A 13927-nucleotide genomic window follows, 5' to 3' on the forward strand; every position below is an offset into this window, starting at 1 on the left:
TTGTCCCTGCAATATGCTGCTATTATCTAGTAAAAAATATGACACCACAGCAAGAGGTAAATATATAAATACTGCTAATGTTACCAGCATAATTCAGTTAAATGCAAAAAAATAATAAGGTGCGTGCTCATTTGAACCATTATCGCTACTTACTTAAATAGAGGTAGTTATGACTGTGCAAATTAGGACCTCCTGCCCACTGCCTGAGGTAATCTAAGCCGGCTCATTCTTTTCCTCCCGCACACTTTTTTTGCTTTCAAAGATGTCACATTGCCATTTTTTGCACAGGCCTATACTGGCTCACTCACATTCTTTGTTCATGCTAATTTGCACAGTCATAACTACCTCTATTTAAGTAGGTAGCGATAATGGTTCAAATGAGCACGCACCTTATTATTTTTTTGCATTTAACTGAATTATGCTGGTAACATTAGCAGTATTTATATATTTACCTCTTGCTGTGGTGTCTTTTTGCAGTACCCATATTTTAACATTATCATTGATCTTCATGTGACTATTTTAATTGTATTCCAATAAAGACTATATTTTATTCATTATTTGGATTTGGCTTCCTTCTGCTATTTTGATGAATCATTTTTTGAAGCTTTCCTATATCTAGGCTTTTCTAATTCTGATTAGTAAAAAATATGTAGTTGACAGAGCTGCTTTAAAAATAGATCCGCAATATGCAACTGGAGGCTCCGCGGAGGCGGGTCCAGGTGTTCCCATTGGAGGTGGTGCCACACATGTCCTGGCCCTTGAAGAGTATGATCATATTTATTATATAGCTTGCAGGCTCCGTGGAAGTGGGTCAAGGTGGTCCCACTGGAGGTGATGCCAAAGATGTCCTGGCCCTTGGGGAGTATGATCATTATAACATTGTAATTATATAACAGTATTATTTAGATACTGTATAGCAATGTAATTGCAATACTTTATTTGGTCACTATAAAGTAGTACAGGGGCTTAAGTAGAGCGGGTGCAGGGGGTGCAGTCTCAGACACATATGCTGCTGACCCCCATCCCCACCATATGCATGCATTCTTAGCTTGGTTGAGCATACATTCTCAAGAAGATAAATCAAAATAATCGGCAATCTACTCCAGGGGGTGCATGTGTAAGTTCCATTAGCAGAAAAATCCTCAAAAAAGTCTCGGCACTCACAACTTTGGTAATGCTCATCTTTATTTAACAAGTGAAATACAGCAGATGCGTTTCAGCTCATCCCAGCATTTCATCAAGTTTGAAAGCTTGGAATGGTCTGAAACGCATCCAGAAATGCCCATCTTTATTTAACAAGTGAAGTACATCGGACACGTTTCAGATCATCCTAAGATTTCAAGCTTGATGAAATGTTGGGATGGTCTGAAACAGGTTGGAAAATGCCCATCTTTCTTTAACAAATGAAATACATCGGATGTGTTTCAGATCATCCAAAGCTTTCAAGCTTGAGGAAATGTTGGTATGGTCTGAAATGTGTCCGGTAATGCCCATCTTTGTTTAACAAATGAAATCAGACGCATTTCAGCTCATCCCAAGCTTTCAAGCTTGATTATCTGAAATGCGCCTGATGTATTTCACTTGTTAAATAAAGTTGAACATTAAGGAACTTGTGAGTACCGGGAACTTTTTGGGATTTTTGCCTTCTCAAGGGAAGAAAAAGCCACTGGCAGTGGCTTATCTTTCCCAAGAACAAAAGGATCAGGCAGTTCAAACCCAGCTGCCCAATCCTCATCTCCACATACATCTATCATCAGGAGGCCCCAATATGGATTAGACGGCCATCTTGTCTCTAGAGATGCGCTGTGTGATGTCTTTCATGCGTTCGAGTAATTAGACTCAGAAACTGTTAGCAATGTAAGGAGAAGTCCCGTAGCTGCGGACTAATTGGAAGCTCAGCCCAATATTCGGCTCATCACAAGACTCGTATAAATGTTCCTAAACAGTTGCATTAAAGAAATGAATTACGGTACACAAAAAAAAAAAGATCCAGTTCTTGAGACCATATGGTTAAAATTTAGAAGCCGATGCATCTTCTCCAGAGCAAATGTTGTATTAAACCCTACCAGAAATTGTGATCTGCCCAGCTGTTTCCTCCGCGAGCACAGTATCAGCGCCGAGTCCTAATCTTCCTGGGCTTGGATGCGTGAAGGTAACTTGGCTCAGTAAATGTTTCCTGGCAAAAATCCTTAATCAAATCCCTCCCGATTAGCTGTAAGTGGTTCTGGAAAGGAACTAGATGGGGGTTTCTGCTTTTCTCTGGGAAGATCATACTGAATTCAGTGAGGGTATTAGGAGAACAAAGCTTCCATTGTCCATGTCTGCACTAATGAGAGCGGTGCACACATTATTTATAAGGAGAACTTTCCTGAAATGTTGCTCTTTACACATAATGCAAAGCTTCCACTGATACCTTTGTGCAGTTTTGGAATTAGCGGGTACACTGGAGAAAATTATTTTGATGTAATACCAGTTGTTATTCACTAGGGGCGCTCTTCTATTATCTGGCTATTGCCGTAGACCTCTCACTTTTCACTAGGTACTAGTGCTCCACCTTAAATAATAGAAAAAAAATCTCTTACCGCTTTATGGTAAGGGTAAATGCGCACCATGCGGATTTTTCACATCAAGTTTGTTGCATGCGGATTTTGGTTCAGATTTCACCCAATGCATTGAAAAAGGATGAAAATCTACAGCAAGTATTGACATGCTGCAAATTTAATGGAATCTGTCAGCTGGTTTTTGCCACCTATTTTGAAAGTAACAAAATGTAGATACAGTGACCCTGATTTCAGCAATGTGTCACTTACTGGGCTCCTTGCTGTAGTTTTGATAAAATTACATTTTATAGAGGACTAGTAAACTTGCTGCAAGGTAGTCCTCCATATTCATGAGTTCTGTATAGCCCCGTCCTCATCACTGATTGGCCGCTTTCTGCGTACACTATGCATAGGTAGAAAGTTGCCAATCAGTGGTGTGGGTGGGGTTATACAAGGATCAGTATTCAGAGAACTGCTACATCTGCAGCAGAGAAAACAGGAATTTTTTCTAAACTGCAGCAAGCAGACTAGTAAGTGATACATCACTGGAATCAGGATATCTGCCCCTACATCATGCAAATACAAACAACCTGCGATTTATACATGGAAAATATCAGCGCATGGTTTATTTAAATATTAAAATAAATCCTTTAGCTGGTACTGTTTTATGCTGCAGATTTTCCAGATGTGCGTTTTATAGATTTTGATGTGCACATAGATGTGATTTTAACTCTTTGAATAGTTAAATTTGCTGCAGAATTTTAGTGTTGATTCTGAATTCAAAATAAGCAATGTGTGAACTGAGCCTCATGGCCCCAATAAACATTTGTCAAAGGTCAGCTCTACCCGCCGCCAATAGTCTAATAGGTTGTTACCTTCACCGTCTCACCAGGTCGGCATTTTTCGCACACTGTCAGACCATCAGAGTCTATAGGTGCATTTATAAGAGTCAACAATCGGAAAATTGTTGTTCCTGCTTATTGACAGATGTAATAATGCCGGCGATTACCCAACAAAGGAGAAAAACACTTGTCCATCTGACAATTGGATCCCTTATGCCAGAATAAAAATAAGCAGCAGCGCATTGTCCCTTGTAAACAGGATGTGCTGCCGACAAAATGGTGCCATATGTGGACATAGAAACTGCCTATCGTTCTGTTTCTATGGGGTGATGAATACTGATGGGAGCCGATCAGTCAGCGAGTGACCAACAACTTGGATATAGTAGATTGGCTCTTTCAACAGGGGCAAAATCTTCCCCATTGGACTGAGATCGGAACCATAATGCTCAGACCGGCTGGCGGCTTTCCTGACCCGAGCGTGACAGCTGCATAGAAATACATGACTCTGTCACACTCGGGTAGGTAGAGCCGCCGTTCAGTCCGTACACTGCGTTCTGATCCCAGTCCTGATTTATATGACTGTCTGTCTTTGGGTCCATTTAGGGCATAGTCAATCTACAGTTCTTAATCTATTTATGGGGCATAATCACCAAAAACCGACAAAAAGGAGAGAAGCTCTTGAAAAACAAAATTGCCCATTTAGGGAATTTTTCAAGTGTCATTTTGGTGGTATTCCTGTCATCTATATATATAAAAGTGAATGTATGCATGTATGTATGTGTGTATCGACCCCACCCACTCCACATAGCCCCACCCAATCACTAAGCATCTTTCATTTCACCAGAGCTGTTTAAAAGAAGCAGAGCTGTGATTGGTTGCTATGAGAAACAGTTTTCCCACTCCACAACACCTCAGCAGACACTGACCGGGTGGGAGAAATCTAGCATCCCCGGGAACATAAGCTCCCAGCCATTGTCTACCTCCCAGAAAGGAGCAGAGAGCACATGACAGAAATGAATCACCCCCTCCCGTGTCCATATACCCATCACACATCCTGCATCCCATAGTCCCATAGGCATATCTTCCCTCTTAAAGTGGTCTCCGGTACAGAAGTTAGAGCAAATCCCTCAGTGCTCCGATTCTGACCCCAGACTTCTATTAAAGGGATCTTAGGTATGAAAGTGAGGGCAAATCCACTCTGCGCTCTGGTCCTGACCCCAGGCTGACGGGATGATGTGGGATATTAGGAGTAGTAGTCCGGTGGCTCTGGCTGACGGGATGATGTGGGATATTATTATTATTATTTATTTATATAGCGTCATTAATTCCATGGTGTTGTACATGGGAAGGGGGGTTACATACAAAGTTATATTAGTGGTAGTAGTCCGGCGGCTGTGATGGGATGATGTGGGATATTAGGAGTAGTTGTCCGGTGGCTCTGATGAGATGATGTGGGATATTAGGGGTAGTAGTCCGGTGGCTCTGACAGGATGATGTGGGATATCAGTGGCAGTAGTTCGGTGGCTCTGATGGGATGATGTGGGATATTAGTGGTAGCAGTCCGGTGGCTCTGGCTGACGGGATGATGTGGGATATTAGGGGTAGTAGTCGGGTGGCTCTGACAGGATGATGTGGGATATTAGGGGTAGTAGTCCGGTGGCTCTGGCTGAAGGGATGATGGGGGATATTAGGGGTAGTTGTCTGGTGGCTCTGGCTGAAGGGATGATGGGGGATATTAGGGGTAGTTGTCAGGTGGCTCTGGTTGACGGGATGATGTCGGATATTATAGTGAATGTGGCTATGCGGAGTGAGCGGGGCTCTACACTCAGAGATATATATATATTTAACCCCTTACCTACAATTGACGTAATATTCCGTCCATGTGACCATGGACCTAATTACCATGGACGGAATATTACGTCATCGCGATCAGCGGCGCCCACGTGGTGAGCGCCGCTGATCGCGGCCGAGTGTCAGCTAATTATCATAGCTGACACCCGGCACAATGTGTCAGGGGCGGTCACGGACCGCCCCCGACACGTTAACCCCTTGCACACCGCGATCAAACGCGATCGCGGTGTACCGGGGGTTAAAGGGAAGCATCGGCAGGGAGGGGGCTCCCTCCGTGCTTCCCTGAGCCCCCCACGGCAGCGCAATGTGCAGCGCTGCTGCGGGGGACTCCCTTCCTCCAGGCCCCCGAATCCAAGATGGCGACGGGGGCCTTCGGGGGTCTGAGGAAGCTGGCTTCCTCAGTGCCTGCAAAGCGCAGGCATGAGGAAGTCTGCAGCAGTGCCTGTGACAGATCGCTGATCTGTCACAGTGATCTGTGATGTGACAGATCAGCGATCTGTCACAGGACAGTGATGTCCCACCTGGGACAAGGTAATAAAGTAAAAAAAAAAAAAAAAAAAGTGTTAAAAATAATTTAAAAAAAATCGCTAAATAAATTAGTTAAAAAAAAAAATATATTCCCCAATAAATCCATTTTTTGAAAATAAAAAAAAAACAAAACAATAAAAGTACACATATTTGGTATCGCCGCGTCCGTAATGACCTGCCCTATAAAACTGTCCCATTAGTTAACCCCTTTAGCGAACCCCTTAAAAAATAAAAATAAAAAACGAAGCAAAAAATAATGATTTATTATCATACCACCGAACAAAAAGTGCAATAACGCGCGATCAAAAAGACGCATATAAATATCCATGGTACCGCTGAAAACGTCATCTTGTCCCGCAAAAAACGAGCCACCATACAGCATCATCCGCAAAAAAATAAAAAGTTATAGCTCGCAGAATAAAGCGATACAAAAATAATTATTTTTTATATAAAATTGTTTTCATTGCAAAAAACCGACAAAACATAAAAAAACGACCTAAATGAGGTATCGCTGTAACCGTACTGACCCGAAGAATAAAAACGCGTTATCAATTTTACCGCACGCGGAACGGTGTAAACGCACCCCCCAAAAGAAATTCATGAAAAGCTGGTTTTTGTTCATTCTGCATCCCAAAAATCGGAATAAAATGCGATCAAAAATGTCACGTGCCCGAAAATGGTACCAATAAAAACGTCAACTCGTCCCGCAAAAAATAAGACCTCACATGACTCGGTGGGTCAAAATATGGAAAAATTATAGCTCACAATATGTGGTGATGCAAAAACTATTTTTACAATAAAAAGCGTCTTTTAGCGTGCGACAGCCGCCAAACATAAAAACCGCCATAAATCGTAAATCAAACCCCCCGTTATCACCCCCTTAGTTAGAGAAAAATAATAAAACTAAAAGAAAATGTATTTATTTCCATTTTCCCGCTAGGGTTAGGGTTAGGGTAGGGTTAGGGCTAGGGCTAGGGTTAGGGCTAGGGCTAGGGTTAAGGCTAGGGTTAGGGTTAGGGCTAGGGTTAGGGTTAGGGCTAGGGTTAGGGCTAGGGTTAGGGTTAGGGATAGGGTTAGGGCTAGGGCTCAGATTAGGGTTAGGGGTGTGTTGAGGTTAGGGTTGGAGTTATAATTGGGGGTTTCCACTGTTTGGGCACATCAGGTGCTCTCCAAAGGCAACATGGCGTCTGATCTCAATTCCAGCCAATTCTGCGTTGAAAAAGTCAAATGGTGCTCCTTCCCTTCCAAGCTCTGCCATGTGCCCAAACAGTGTTTTACCCCCACATGTAGGGTATCAGCCTACTCAGGACAAATTACAAAACAACTTTTGGGGTCCAATTTCTCCTGTTACCCTTAGGAAAATAAAAAACTCGGGGCAAAAATATAATTTTGCGGAAAAAAATGTTTTTTTTATTTTCACGCCCAGGCGTTATAAACTTCTGTGAAGCACTTGGGGGTTCAAAGTGCTCTCCACACATCTAGATAAGCTCCGTGGGGGGTCTAGTTTCCAAAATGGGGTCACTTGTGGGGAGTTTCAATAGTTTAGGTACATCAGGGGCTCTCCAAACGCACATGACACCCGCATACCAATCCATCAAAGTCTGCATTCCAAAACGTCACTACTTCCCTTCCGAGCCCCGACGTGTGCCCATACAGTAGTTTTCTCCCACATATGAGATATCAGCGTACTCAGGACAAATTGGACAACAACTTTTGGGGTCCAATTTCTCCTGTTACCCTTGGGAAAATAAAAAAAATGGGGACTAAAAGATGATGTTTGTTGAAAAAATACGATATTTTTATTTTCACGCCCGGTCGTTATAAACTTCTGTGAAGCACTGGGGGGTTCAAAGTGCTCACCACACATCTAGATAAGTTCATTAGGGGGTCTAGTTTCCAAAATGGGGTCACTTGTGGGGGGTTTCCACTGTTTAGGTACATCAGGGGCTCTCCAAACGCAACATGACACCCGCAGACCATTCCATCAAAGTCTGCATTCCAAAACGTCACTACTTCCCTTCCGAGCCCCGACGTGTGCCCATACAGTAGTTTTCTCCCACATATGAGGTATCAGCGTACTCAGGACAAATTGGACAACAACTTTTGGGGTCCAATTTCTCCTGTTACCCTTGGGAAAATAAAAAAATGGGGACTAAAAGATCATGTTTGTGGAAAAAATACGATTTTTTTATTTTCACGCCCGGACGTTATAAACTTCAGTGAAGCACTGGGGGGTTCAAAGTGCTCACCACACATCTAGATAAGTTCCTTGGGGGGTCTAGTTTCCAAAATGGTGTCATTTGTGGGGGGTTTCTACTGTTTTGGTACATCAGGGGCTTTCCTAATGCGACATGGTGTCCGATCTCAATTCCAGCCAAAAACGTCAAATGGCGCTGCTTCCCTTCCGAGCTCTGCCATACGCCCAAATAGTGGTTTACACCCACATGTGGGGTATCACCGTACTCAGGATAAATTGCACAATATCTTTTAGGGTCCTGTTACTTTTGGGAAAATAAGAATTGAGGGTGAAAAGATCATTTTTGTGGAAAAAATATGATTTTTTAATTGTACTGCTGTACGTTATAAACTTCTGTGAAGCCCTTGGGGGTTCAAAGTTCTCACCACACATCTAGATAAGTTCCTTGGGGGGTCTAGATTCCAAAATGGTGTCATTTGTGGGGGGTTTCCACTGTTTTGGTACATCAGGGGTTTTCCAATCGCGACATGGTGTCCGATCTCAATTCTAGCCAAAAACGTCAAATGGCGCTGCTTCCCTTCCGAGCTCTGCTATGCGCCCAAATAGTCATTTACACCCACATATGGGGTATCAGCGTACTCAGGACAAATTGCACAAAAACTTTTAGGGTCCTGTTACCCTTGGAAAAATAAAAATTGTGGGTGAAAAGATCATTTTTGTGGAAAAAATATGATTTTTTAATTGTACCGCTGTACGTTATAAACTTCTGTGAAGCCCTTGTGGGTTCAAAGTTCTCACCACATATCTAGATAAGTTCCTTGGGGGGTCTAGTTTCCAAAATGGGGTCACTTGGGGGGGTTTCCACTGTTTAGGTACATCAGGGGCTCGCCAAACGTGACATGGCGTCCGATCTGAATTACAGCCAATTTTGCATTGAAAAAGTCAAACGGCGCTCCTTCCATTCTGAGCTCTGCCATGCGCCGAAACAGTGGTTCCCCCCCACATATCAGGTATCAGCGTAGTCAGGACAAATTGCACAATAACTTTTGCAGTCCAATTTCTCCTGTTACCCTTGGTAAAATAAAGAAAATTGAACCTGAAGTATTTTTTTTGTGAAAAAAAGTTAAATGTTCATTTTTTTTTTAATATTCAAAAAATTCCTGTGACGCACCTAAAGGGTTAATAAACTTCTTGAATGTGGTTTTAAGCACCTTGAGGGGTGCAGTTTTTAGAATGGTGTCACTTTTGGGTATTTTCTATCATATAGACCCCTCAAAGTGGCTTCAAATGTGAAGTGGTCCCTAAAAATAAAATGGTGTTGCAAAAATGAGAAATCGCTGGTCAAATTTTAACCCTTATAACTTCCTAGCAAAAAAAAATTTTGGTTGCAAAATTGTGCTGATGTAAAGTAAACATGTGGGAAATGTTATGTATTAAGTTTTTTGTGTGCCGTATCGCTGTGATTTAAGGGCATAAAAATTCAAAGTTGGAAAATTGCGAAATTTTCAAAATTTTCGCCAAATTTCCGTTTTTTTCACAAATAAACGCAAGTTATTTGAATGCAATTTTACCACGAACATGAAGTACAATATGTCACGAGTAGTGTTGAGCATTCCGATACCGCAAGTATCGGGTATCGGCCGATACTTGCTGTATCGGAATTCCGATACCGACTTCCGATATTTTTTCAATATCGGAATTCGGCATCGGAATCGGAAGTTCAGTTGATTGACGGCCTGACGTCATCATGATGCGCGGTGTGTGCGCATCATGATGCGCCGTCATTTCGGGCCTTCCGGGGGTCTCTGCCGGCCTGCCGGGGGGCTGTGCCGGCCTGCCGGGGGGCTGTGTGGACTGCCCGGGGTCTGTACCGGACTGCCGGGGGGCTGTGCCGGCCTGCCGGTGGTCTGTGCACCCTGTGGGGGTCTGTACCGGCCTGCCGGGGGGCTGTGCCGGCCTGCCGGGGGGCTGTGCTGATGTCCGGGGGTCTGTGCAAGCATCGTCCGATGGGACTACAAGTCCCATCGGGCGATGCCTGCTACCATGACAGTGATTGACACATTAGCCAATGATGGGACAGTAGTAGTCCCATCATCCGGCTAATGTGTTAAATGTTAAAAAAAATAAAAAAAAAATACTACATACATACTACATGCATGCTACATACATACTACATGCATGCTACATACATACTACATATATACTACATACATACTACATACATGCTACATACATACTGCATGCTACATACATACTACATACATGCTACATACATACTACATATATACTACATACATACTACATACATGCTACATACATACTGCATGCTACATACATACATACTACATACATACTACATGCATGCTACATACATACTACATATATACTACATACATGCTGCATGCTACATACATACTACATACATACTACATACATGCTACATGCATGCTACATACATACTACATATATACTACATGCATGCTACATACATACTACATGCTACATACATACTACATATATACTACATACATACTACATACATGCTACATACATACTACATACATGCTACATACATACTACATACATACTACATACATGCTACATGCATGCTACATACATACTACATATATACTACATGCATGCTACATACATACTACATGCTACATACATACTACATATATACTACATACATACTACATACATGCTACATACATACTGCATGCTACATACATGCTACATACATACTACATACATACTACATACATACTACATGCATGCTACATACATACTACATGCATGCTACATACATACTACATGCATGCTACATACATACTACATGCATGCTACATACATACTACATGCTACATACATACCACATATATACTACATACATACAATACATTCATACAATACATACATAGACATACAGTACATATAACATAGAGTAACATACTTACCAATACTTGTCACATTGTTCCCCGAAGCCATTGTCTATTCCGGGATAAATATTAACATAACAAACCACAAAAATACTCACCCACGATCCGAAGCAGTCCACGAGTGTGTCCCACGACGATCTTGGGTAGAGAACTGCAGCATCAGATGATGCTGCCGTTCTCTACGGGCTGCAGAAATCCAATGACGGAAGGTAGGTATCCTTCCGCACTGTATTCCTCCGCCACTTAAAAAAAAAAAGTCCCTAGTCTCACTTTATGCCATTGCTGTGTGGGAATTTCCCGGCTGTCATATGTAGCATGCATGTAGTATGTATGTAGTATGTATGTAGCATGCATGTAGTATATATGTAGTATGTATGTAGCATGTAGTATGTATGTAGCATGCATGTAGTATATATGTAGTATGTATGTAGTATGTATGTAGCATGCATGTAGTATATATGTAGTATGTAGCATGTAGTATGTATGTAGCATGCATGTAGTATGTAGCATGTAGTATGTATGTAGCATGCATGTAGTATATATGTAGTATGTATGTAGCATGTATGTAGTATGTAGTATGAATGTAGCATGTATGTAGTATGCATGTTGTATGTATGTAGCATGTAATTTTTTTTTTTTTTTACATTTAACACATTAGCCGGATGATGGGACTACTACTGTCCCATCATTGGCTAATGTGTCAATCACTGTCATGGTAGCAGGCATCGCCCGATGGGACTTGTAGTCCCATCGGACGATGCCTGCACAGACCCCCGGAGCCTGCACAGCCCCCCGGCAGGCCGGCACAGCCCCCCGGCAGGCCGGCACAGCCCCCCGGAGCCTGCACAGCCCCCCGGCAGGCCGGCACAGCCCCCCGGCAGGCCGGCACAGCCCCCCGGAGCCTGCACAGACCACCGGCAGGCCGGCACAGACCACCGGAGCCTGCACAGACCCCCTGGCAGGCCGGCACAGCCCCCCGAAAGGCCCGTACAGACCCCAGAGAGGCTGTACAAGGGCAGGAAAGGGTTTTTCTTATTCCGATACCGGAAGTCCCATAGACTTGAATGGGACTTCCGGTATCGGAATCGGCGATACCGATACTTTTTTTAAAGATCGGCCGATACCATCCGATACGATACTTTGAAGTATCGGACGGTATCGCTCAACTCTAGTCACGAGAAAACAATGTCAGAATCACCAGGATCCATGAAAGCGTTCCAGAGTTATGACCTCATAAAGGTACAGTGGTCAGAATTGTAAAAATTGGCCCGGTAGTTAACGTGCAAACCACCCTTGGTAGTGAAGGGGTTAAACACACAGTATATATATATCATTATAATTTGTTATAACTAACCGTAGTTAGTTACTATGCCCGGGCAACGCCGGGCTCTTCAGCTAGTTTTTTATAAAGGGGAGACTTTTTATGTGTCCTTTTTAACATTCCTTTTTTAAAAAATTCGATAATATACTGATTTTTCTCCAAATGCCAATGTGCTCTAGTTTTGCATACGTTGACATCCTTTAGGGAGCACGTAAAATGGGTGAAATCTCAAGAATCATGGCATCCTAGTTTCCCATCCATGGTATTACATTGGATTTCGATGCAGACCACTCATCATGATGCAGACTGAATATTTTTTAGACAGCAGTTTTACCATCCAAATTCTAATCGCCCGTAGTTTTTCTGTGTGTTTCATCGTCAGGGCGCATCGGTGCCAAATCACCCCCCCATTAGAACCAAGCTGTCTCTGCTGGATCCTACTCTGTACAAAGATTTTGCTTCCTTTGCTCTGTAAGAGCGCGATTCCCTCTGCAGAGAAATCAGCACAGATGTGTTCTGTCATCTACGAAAGGATGTAGAAACTGTACGTGTTGTGTTGAGGAGCTGCGATGCATGATAATGTGAGTGCTGAATTCAACAACGAAGACCCCCAAAGGATCAGAGGCTCCAAGTAATGCAGCAAGAAAAAAAAAATCAAGTTAGCTGAGGTGAGGAACTCGTGATTGAAATTAAAACGGCAGGGGAAATTATAAAAGCCCACCGACGATTGTAAAATATTGAACATAGCAATGTAAAGTGCTAGAATAAAACTGAGCCAGTGCAAAGTGGCAGGAGCTCAGCTTTTCATCAGCCAAGCCCAAGTCCTGCAAGCTTCGTCTACAAGAAGAAATTGACGAGTACAATTATTGCTTTATTTATTAAAGGAGAAGCCTAAGTTTTTTTTTTTTTAATTATTACAATACATCTAAAAAGGAATTTAAACAATTATGCAAAGTTCATTAATAACTTTTATCACCTACACAAACAAGACCAACAAAGTTAGTGGCTGTTATGTCCCTCGTGTGACCACTGCTCCATTCACGTCTATGGGAAACCAGCAGTCAGGACCCACCGGTCACATATCTTGTGGCTGTGTGATATATGTTATTTGTGGGTTAGATGGGGTGTCTAATTAAAAAACTCTGAACCCATTAAGTTTAATTTTTGAAGAAAAAAAAAAACCATACTCAGTTATCAGAATGGCGCCGCACTGTCATACTTGGTACTGTGCCCCCCCCGCTGGTCTATTTCATCAACATCCAGTTGGGGCATCACATGATAACTGCAGACAATTGGCGCTTGCTGATTGGCTGCATCATAAAAAATTTGTTTGAACAGGAAAAAAACAACTGTAGCTGCTTTTCAGCAGCAGTGACGCCATCCCCTTGGATGTTGATGACATGAGGCTGGTGGGGGTCATGGTACCAAGTATCAAAAAAACAGCAACGGTCCAGGAGGTGAGTATAGTTTTTTTTACTTCTTTCACCACTCTAGGATAATTAAAAGGGTTATCCAGGATTTGGAGTTTTGTTTGGCTGTGGGGCAAAGAACTTAGTGGTAGGTAGTTGCCAACTAACTGCCTGTTTTGCCCTATGACAATCTCTCCTATCTCTGGCTTCTTTTGACCTCACAACAACAGACCAGCTCTTTGTCTTGAGGGAGGGGACAGCTTAAGCTTGATTTAGGAGCTCAGCAAAATATGTGGCCCC

At 42.7% G+C, this 13927-nt stretch overlaps 1 protein-coding gene across 2 annotated transcripts in view; it reads right to left on the reverse strand.

Moving 5' to 3' along the window:
- The window catches only part of LOC141097935 (uncharacterized), a 151256-nt gene that overhangs the window by 12823 nt on the left and 124506 nt on the right, over positions 1–13927 (reverse strand). The window lies entirely within an intron of this gene.

The sequence above is a fragment of the Dendrobates tinctorius genome, unplaced genomic scaffold (assembly GCF_039654945.1).
Source record: "Dendrobates tinctorius isolate UK_male_01 unplaced genomic scaffold, ASM3965494v1 ptg000086l, whole genome shotgun sequence".
Taxonomy (NCBI): domain Eukaryota; kingdom Metazoa; phylum Chordata; class Amphibia; order Anura; family Dendrobatidae; genus Dendrobates; species Dendrobates tinctorius.